This window comes from Triticum dicoccoides, chromosome 4B (assembly GCF_002162155.2).
Source record: "Triticum dicoccoides isolate Atlit2015 ecotype Zavitan chromosome 4B, WEW_v2.0, whole genome shotgun sequence".
In the NCBI taxonomy this organism is placed as follows: Eukaryota; Viridiplantae; Streptophyta; class Magnoliopsida; order Poales; family Poaceae; genus Triticum; species Triticum dicoccoides.
In genome coordinates, this window is record NC_041387.1 from 253,428,940 (window position 1) to 253,438,445 (window position 9,506).

Sequence of the window (9,506 nt, forward strand, 5' to 3'; positions counted from 1 at the left end):
AAGGGAGATTGGTTTTGCTATCCTCCTCATCCAACTCCGTGCCTAATCTTCTCCAACAAAGAAGTTAGTCCTAAAGAAAGATCGTAGAGGTGATCGGCTTCTATTTGTGTGTGTTATGTTTTATCATCTAGTTCCACTATTATTGTAATCACACTGACTGGATATCTTTGCAAACAGGGATGGTCCGCTCGATTTTTGTGGAGCTGCACAAAATGATCAGATTGTGGTTTCCTCCATACACCTCTTTTTTTGCTACAAAGCTAGGTGAAACAAGCTGCCAAGCAATGAACGCTGTGCCAAGAAAATGGAGCCATGCCTACGAACAACATCGATCAATTTCTTTTTTTTATTTGTACACCTTCTCACAACTTTATCTTCAGTTGTGATGTGAATATTGACGCTGATCTACGAACCATTGAGATGCATTAGCCATGGTAGCTGTGACGTCCCGTTACGTCCAACAGAGTCAGGCGTAACGGAAGCCGTCACTTCAGAGTTGCATCAGGATCAGTTAAGAAAAACAGTATCATGTACAAGACGAAGCAGCTGCCATGAGTAGGCAAGCTTTTATTACATAGACACCTCAAGTGTCGACTAAGCCTAAGCGACCATGACGATAGATCGTCACCCATTTCTAGTGCGAGCCTTCTAGACCAACCATGGAGGGCATCTACTCTTCATAGACTTGATTGCCAACATCCTTATAATCATACTCCACTTCAGAATAACCAGAGTCGTCAAGATCAGCAGACTCATCATAAGTACCATTCTCTAGTGCCTCAGAGTTCTCATAACTCCCTTGTTCTGAAAAAAACATAAGTGCAGCTGAGTACGTATAAAATACGTAATCCGCAAGTCGCAGGGAAAAGTGGATGTATGAGTTTTTTTTAAAGAGGAAAAACTTTATCGGCCATGGCTACCACCACCGAGCCATTAGCTCAAAATACTTTGTAGGTAAAAAAAATTATTTTCCCTTAACCTATTATGTTGAAAATTAATTTTATTTATAAAATCTACTAGCGACAGAGCGATGTGGGATCTTACATCCTGTGTTAGAGGAAAACCCACACGACGCACTTCCAACCCCGAAAGCTGGGAGTGATATCACATTTATTCTGATCAAAGGTGTACTGCTTTGCCCATAGCATCACTAGGTCCAAGTCGTCCATGCGCTACTCGTGCGCACAATTAGACCGAGGAACCAGACCTTTAACCAGCCCGTAGACAACCTCTGCTTTTCCACCTTGCCTTACTATAGGCCCGCGGGTCTAGACCCCTGACCGGCGGTCCCACCCTAGGGTGACTGTACCTACCCGGGTACAGCCACCTTCTCACTCATGCAGAGGTAGCTACTTGGCATGGGTAGTCGGTTCAGCCCGTCCCATTCCAGGTCTATGGTCAGTATGGTTTGTGCCGCTTTTGACGTAAGCGCTAGTTGGTTGTGTCCTAATGTAATACCCTATGTAGAGGAGTCTGCCATCCAAGCCAACCCTAAACGGATTGCCTTCACCAACATGAGCTCCCCTACCCACCAAATTTTTATTTATAATGTAACCCTGCCCGAGTCACGACTACTTAATATAGATACTTCACCTGATCTGGTCCAATTGCCAAATCAGTAGATCCACCTGATCCAAATTTCATTTTATTTATGAAAAGTATTTATTTTTAGTTCTTATGCAAAATTTTGGAAATGACCCATAGCCCGGAAAACATTTATCAAGACATGATCAAGGAGATGACGACTTGCCGGGTAGCGCTCCGACCAACTCGGAACCACCAGATGTGGGTCCTATGCCTGATAATTATTTCACAAAGAAGTTTATATTTTTCCCTAATCAAGATCCAAGCATCAAGCAACACTTCCATACGATGCAATCAATTTTAATTAAAGAGGTAATGATACATGCTAGTGTGTAATTAGAAGCAAAATGCATACAGCACATCAAGAAGTAGGAGTAGTACGCACGTGCACATCACAAAGAGCAAGCAAGCAAGCTCAAAAGGAAAAACCGTGTTTAGCTGGTCGAACCCAACCCCGGCAGAAATATCATTTCTTTTTTCTCCAACTAGTCATCTTCCCCAGCTCTCTACCTCTCTCTCTCTCTCTCACTGTCACTGGTATGCTCAGCCACGAACAGAACCAACTCCATCTCTCTCTCCCTAACTACAGAGCATGTCGCCGCCGGCTCGATCTGCCACTTCCGGACATCTCCGGCGACACCGTGGACACCCACAGAATCCCCTCGACTCCCTCTACCATATCCCCCCATTTATTTGATCCGCCGCCGCCAAAATCGCCGCCACCCTCAAACCCCAGCGTCGTCTGCATCGGGTCCGATGGGTTCACCACGGGCCGCAGTAGCAATGGCATATCCCTGCCTACAACCTCCTCCAGCAGAGCTGCACGCACGAGGCATGCAACTACGGCCGTCGGGAGCGAGCATCTTAACCGGCGCGGCTCCGGCAACATGGCCGCTACCGGCGCCTGGCTCGCCTTTGTCTACTGCTACTAGTGTAAGTGTCAGTCCAAATTTCTCTCTGTGCAGTGTTCTTACCTCTACTGCTAGTGTTTGTGCTATGACTCCCCTTACTGCCATGCTTCTTGTTAATATCAAGACCAAGGAATTAATCAAGCTTTACTCGATGGTGTGGTGGTCTCCAGATTTATTCTATATTGTTTATTCAATTTTTAGCTCTACTACACTATCCTCGCACTACTATGATTCTTTTTTAATTAAGCTCATAACTAGGAATTAACCAGTGAATTCCTACTATTACCGACTTGAGCAAAAAGCGACAAGTTAATTGCTTCTGATAGTTAGGTGCTGCCACAAACTAAATCTAAATGTTGCTTCTACTGTGTGTGCGCGTGCACTCATTTCTGGACCCTACAATAGTCAAGTGAACATTGACATTGATCACTCAAAACATACTTAGAAAGGGGATCAGGAAAGGGAAAATAAAAGGATAACAGGAATTTATTTGTACAAGATTTGCACAAAGTATGTTTATTTATTTTTCTGTTTTCAGAATGAGGCATGTGCAAATGAGACATGGCAAACATTAGCCAAACAGTGTTCAATACAACTAGGAAGGGATCATTAAGATGAGTAGCATACACAGGAAGCTTGAGCTATTAGATGTACATGTAAATCTTAGCAAGTTAATATTTGGGATTTAATTCTCAGCATGACATGTCTATTATATACATAGATCTAGTACAAGACAGAGATGGACATGCATAGTACACATGCATCACTAAACCACCATGTACCAATTTGTCTTCATCTAATTTATGTGCTTTCTTTTTCTAACCATCATTCTTCTTTTTACAAAGTAACTAGAGTCCAAAAGATCAGGTGTTCATGTTCTAAGCAAAGGTGAAGATGGATCAAGCAAACAAAGCTGCAAAAGCAAGGCACTTGAATAGTACCTGATGGCAACTCAGCATCCGACCAAAAGAGTGGATGGGGATGGTGGGGAGAGCTTGGTTCTCTCTTGTGCGTGTTGTGTGCAGTAGAGGAAGTCAAAGGTGAAAGGAGGAGGCTGCTATTTATAGTAGTGTAGGGTGCTAGGTCGGTTTGGTAAAAGAGAGATGTGGCTGACATGCATGGTTGCATGAGCATGCAAGCCTCCACAAGTAATCATGTGAGTTGTACAACGGACAAGTGTATAGTGCATTGTTCGACACGAGATGGCATATAATTTGTGTGTAAGGAATGAGACAAGGGCCTAATTATAAATCTGCAAACAATAAGGGAGTTGGAGAAGAACCATTGTACATGGCTAAATACTAACTTTTTTGGTTGCAATAAATTTTTGATATTAGTGTTGTGGTTAATTATAATTATTCAACTAACTATGCCTTGTGACACTGGTGTAACATAGCGCCGTCAAAAATATTGTTATCTAATTTTGAGGGTTTTTACATCCCTTCTCCCTTCGAAAAATTTCGTCCTCGAAATTTGAGTTGTGACTCGTATAGGCTGGCCCAAGTCTAACCCTCTCAGTCTAATCATGTATAGGCTAGCATTAAAGATTATACACTCAATGCATATGGGATTGTTGTGGAAGACATGCTCAACAATTATTGGGCCTCCGAGTGAGTCTACTTCTATGAGTTTGGCTAGGGAGGTTCGGTCCAAACTACATGTCTCAGCAAAGTGTCGGGATATGAAAGGATATGTTGCCCTTGATGTAATAAAATAAATAATAATAATACTAAGACTACTGCAAGAGGGATTTGTAGGTTACTGATGACCCACAAGTGTAGGGAATCTATCGTAGTACTTTCGATAAGTAAGAGTGTCGAATCCAACGAGGAGCAGAAGGAAATGATAAGCGGTTTTCAGTAAGGTTTTCTCTGCAAGCACTGAAACTGTAGGTGATAGATAGTTTTGTGATAAGATAAATAGTAACGAGTAACAAGTAAATAAAGTAAATAAAGTGCAGCAAGGTGGCCCAATTCTTTATGTAGCAAAGGATAAGTCTGGACAATTTCTAATAGTGATAAAGGAGCTCCCGAGGAAACATTGAGAATTATCGTCAAGCTAGTTTTCATCACGTTCATATGATTCGCGTTCGGTACTTTGATAACTTGATATGTGGGTGGACCGGTACTTGGTTATTGCCCTAACTTGGACAAGCATCCCACTTATGATTAACCCCTATTGCAAGCATCCGCAACTACAAAAGAAGTATTAAGGTAAACCTAACCACAACATTAAACATATGGATCCATATAAGCCCCTAACGAAGCAACGCATAAACTACGGTTTAATCTTCTGTCACTCTAGCAACCCATCATCTACTTATTACTTCCCCATGCCTTCCTCTAGGCCCAAATAATGGTGAAGTGTCATATAGTTGACGTTCACATAACACCACTAGAGGAAAAGACAACATACATCTCATCAAAATATCGAATGAATACCAAATTCACGTGACTACTAATAGCAAGACTTCACCCATGTCCTCAAAAACAAACGTAACTACTCACAAAGCATATTCATGTTCATAATCAGAGGAGTAATAATATGCATAAAGGATCTGAACATATGATCTTCCACCAAGTAAACCAATTAGCATCAACTACAAGGAGTAATCAACACTACTAGCAACCCACAGGTACCAATTTGTGGTTTTGATACAAGATTGGATACAAGAGATGAACTAGGGTTTTGGGAGAAGATGGTGCTGGTGAAGATGTTGATGGAGATTGACCCCCTCCCGATGAGAGGATCATTGGTGATGACGTTGGTGATGATTTCCCCCTCCCGGAGGGAAGTGTCCCCGGCAGAATAGCTCTGCCAGAGCCCTAGATTGATTCCGCCAAGATTCCACCTCATGGCGGCGGAGTTTCGTCCCGTAAGCTTGCCCACAATTTTTTCCAGGGTAAAAGTGATGATATGGCAGAAGATGGACGTCGGAGGCCCACCAGGGGGCCCAGGAGATAGGGGGGCGCGCCCCCTGTCTCCTGGACAGGGTGTGGGCCCCCTGGCATATTTCAGGACTTTTGGAGCTGTGCAGAATAGGTTTCCAACGTTTGCTCGTTTTCTAGCCAGAATTTCAGCTGCCGGCATTCCCCCTCTTCATGGTAAACCTTGTAAAATAAGAGAGAATAGCCATAAGTATTGAGATATAATGTGTAATAACAGCCCATGATGCAATAAATATTGATATAAAAGCATGATGCAAAATGGACGTATCAACTCCCCCAAGCTTAGACCTCGCTTGTCCTCAAGCGGAAGCCGAAATCGAAAAATATGTCCACATGTTTAGAGATAGAGGTGTCGATAAAAATAAAATACGGACATGAGGGCATCATGATCATTCTAATAACAACTACATACATAAAATTTGTCATATGATTCTCTATGCTCAAGCTACAAGCAATTCATAATGTCAAGTATGGTTCAAAAACTTCATTGGGAACTAACAAACTATGATCTCAGTCATTGAAGCAATTGCAATTTATCATAACATCAGAAAGAGTCAATAATGGAGCTTTTCAGCAAGCTCACATACTCAACTATCTCTTAGTCTTCTACAATTGCTAACACTCACACAGTACTTGTGGTTATAGAGTTTCAGCCGGACACTGAGAAAGATAGGGGCTTATTGTGTTGCCTCCCAACGTATTCACCTTTAGGTGATGTCAACAATAATAGCCCATGCTAACTTACATCCAATTGGATATATATATCATGATCTTTCAAACACGAGGAGCTTGCCAAAGGATAAAATGAAAAAGGGACAGGTGAGGATCACCTTGACTCAAGCATAAAGTAAAAACATAAAGTAAAAGATAGGCCCTTCGCAGAGGGAAGCAGAGGTTGTCATGTGCGTTTAGGGTTGATGCACAAAATCTTAATGCAAAAGAACGTCACTTTATATTGCCCCTTGTATGTGGACCTTTATTATGCAGTCCGTCGCTTTTATTACTTCCACAACAAGTTCGTACAAAGCTTATTTTCTCTGCACTAATAAGTCATACATATTTAGGTAGCAATTTTCTCGCTTGCAACATGACAACTTACTTGAAGGATCTTACTCAATCCATAGGTAGGTATGGTGGACTCTCATGGCAAAACTGGGTTTAAGGGTATTTGGAAGCACAAGTAGTATCTCTACTTGGTGCAAGGAATTTGGCTAGCATGAGGGGGAAAGGCAAGCTCAATATGTTCGGAAGGTCAATGACAATATACTTTAACTGAGATGTCGGAAAACATAGACCATTACGTTGTCTTCCTTGTCCAACATCAACTATTTTAGCATGTCATACTTAATGAGTGCTTCACAATCATAAAAGATGTCCAAGATAATATATTTATATGTGAACCCCTCTTTCCTTATCACTTCCTATTAATTGCAACGATGACCAAGGCTACGTTCATCAACTCTCAACAATTTTTATGCCTCATACGTTCTATGTGTGAAGTTATCACTATCCATAAGATCAATATGAACTCCATTATTCTTTCTACTTTCTCAAGATCATAGCAACATAGCAAGGCCCTTGACTCGACACTAATCTTTATTATAGATAACTCACGGACTCGATTACAAAAAGAGATCACAAAGCAAAACTCGAAACTACTTGATACCTAAATTTCAATCTACTAGATCAAGATACTACTAAAAGGATCGAACTAAATAAAATGGTAAAGATAGGAGTGTGATGGTGATACGATACTGGGGCACCTCCCCCAAGCTTGGCAGTTGCCAAGGGGAGTGCTCATATCCATGTGATTATGTCCTCGGAGGTGGTGAAGTAGGAGTTGTTGATGATGTAGGCTTGCCGTCCGTCTTCCAAGGCATAGGCTCTCCATCATAAAAGGATGAACGAGTCTCCGGGATCCTTAAATCTGCAGCCAAACTCATTCGCTTGAATCTATATTCATACTCACAGTTCTAGTTTTGTAGGTCATAGATCTGGGCTTGGAGGTGCTCGATTTTCTCTTGAAGCTTGAAGATGGTCTCCCCAATGACTTTAGCATGTAGCTTGTGGTTGTTGGTGAACTCCGTGATCATCATCTAGTTGGCGTTGAGTCCACGCTCCACCATCCCTTGGCACTTGAAACCTTCCTATTCCACGGCTTCGAGCTTTATCTCCACGCTCCCGGTACGCCTTGGTCCCTCCACATCGCGGATGTGCAGCACCCCCTCACGCATCTCAATGGTTTGAGGATGATGCAGCACCTACGCGAGATAGGGGTTGATAACCCTCTCGAAAAACTTGTCCTTGGGAGCACTTGGAGACGCCATGATGCTCTAGATCTGAAACAGTAACAACTCGAAACGAAAACAATGGATATTTGCGTGATACGGTGGTCAAAACCTTCGGGCGTATATATAATGAATTTTTATCGACCAAAATACATAACGTGCAAGAAAACGGAGTCCGGGAGGCACACGAGGTGCCCACGAGACAGGGGGCGCGCCCTACAAGGGGGGGTGGTGCCCTCCACTCTCGTGGGGGCCTCGTGTCCCTTTTGGACTACTTCTTTCTTCCTAAAATTCTTAAATAATCCAAAACTGATAAAAATTGCCATTAGAGTTGTTTTGGAGTCGGTTTACTTACCGTACCACATACCGATACCTTTTCGGAGTCTGGAACATTCTGGAAAGTGTCCCTTATGTATTCCTCGGGGGTTACTTTTTCAATAATATTAGTTTCAACATTGATAGGATTACCTGAAATATAATGTTTATTTCTTTGACCGTTTACCACCCTCGGATTTGTGCCTTCGAAGTTGTTGATTTTTATAGCACCAGAATGATAGACCTCCTCGATAACGTAGGGACCTTCCCATTTTGAGAGAAGTTTTCCTGCAAAAAAAATTAAACGAGAGTTGAATAATAACACATAATCTCCTACATTAAACTCACGCTTTTGTATCCTCTTATCATGCCAGCGTTTGACTTTTTCTTTGAATAGCTTGGCATTCTCATATGCTTGGGTTCTCCATTCATCAAGTGAGCTAATATCAAACAACCTCTTCTCACCGGCAAGTTTGAAGTCATAATTGAGCTCTTTGATAGCCCAATATGCCTTATGTTCAAGTTCAAGAGGTAAATGACACGCTTTTCCATAATCCATCTTATATGGAGACATACCCATAGGATTTTTGTATGCAGTTCTATAGGCCCATAATGCATCATCAAGTTTTTTGGACCAATTCTTTCTAGATCTATTCACAGTCTTTTGTAAAATTAATTTGAGCTCTCTATTGCTCAACTCTACATGACCACTAGACTGCGGATGATAAGGAGATGCTATTCTATGATTGACATCATACTTAGCAAGCATCTTACGGAAAGCACCATGAATAAAATGTGAACCACCATCAGTCATAAGATATCTAGGGACTCCAAACCTCGGAAAAATAACTTCTTTAAGCATTTTAATAGAAGTGTTATGATCAACACTACTAGTTGGAATAACTTCTACCCACTTAGTAACGTAATCAACAACAACTAAAATATGTGTATAACCATTAGAGGCAGGAAAAGGTCCCATATAATTAAAGCCCCAAACATCAAACAGTTCAATAACAAGAGAATAATTCTTAGGCATTTCTTGACGTCTACTAATGTTACCTATTCTTTGACATTCATCACAAGATAAGACAAACTTACGAGCATCTTTAAAGAGAGTAGGCCAATAAAAACCAAATTGTAGTACCTCGTGTGCAGTTCTATCTCCAGCGTGGTGTCCCCCATAAGATTCAGAGTGACACTTGCGTAGAATCTGTTCCTGTTCATGCTCAGGCACCCAACGTCTAATAACACCATCTACTCCTTTATAAAGGTGTGGATCATCCCAGAAGTAATGTCTTAAATCATAGAAGAACTTTTTCTTTTGCTGGTATGTGAAACTAGGCGGTATATATTTAGCAACAATGTAATTAGCATAATCAGCATACCAAGGAGCAGTACGAGAAGCATTGACGACCGCTAATTGTTCATCAGGAAAGCTATCATTAATAAGCAGTGGGTCA

The 9,506-nt window shown here is 41.6% G+C and overlaps 1 long non-coding RNA gene across 1 annotated transcript; it reads left to right on the top strand.

Annotated features, from left to right (window-relative positions):
- The first annotated feature begins 2,042 nt into the window (after positions 1 to 2,042).
- Positions 2,043 to 3,841, top strand: LOC119295924. The gene is made up of 2 exons (XR_005144504.1): positions 2,043 to 2,517; positions 3,341 to 3,841. It is a non-coding gene; the product is annotated as an uncharacterized LOC119295924 (long non-coding RNA).
- Positions 3,842 to 9,506: the final 5,665 nt, after the last annotated feature.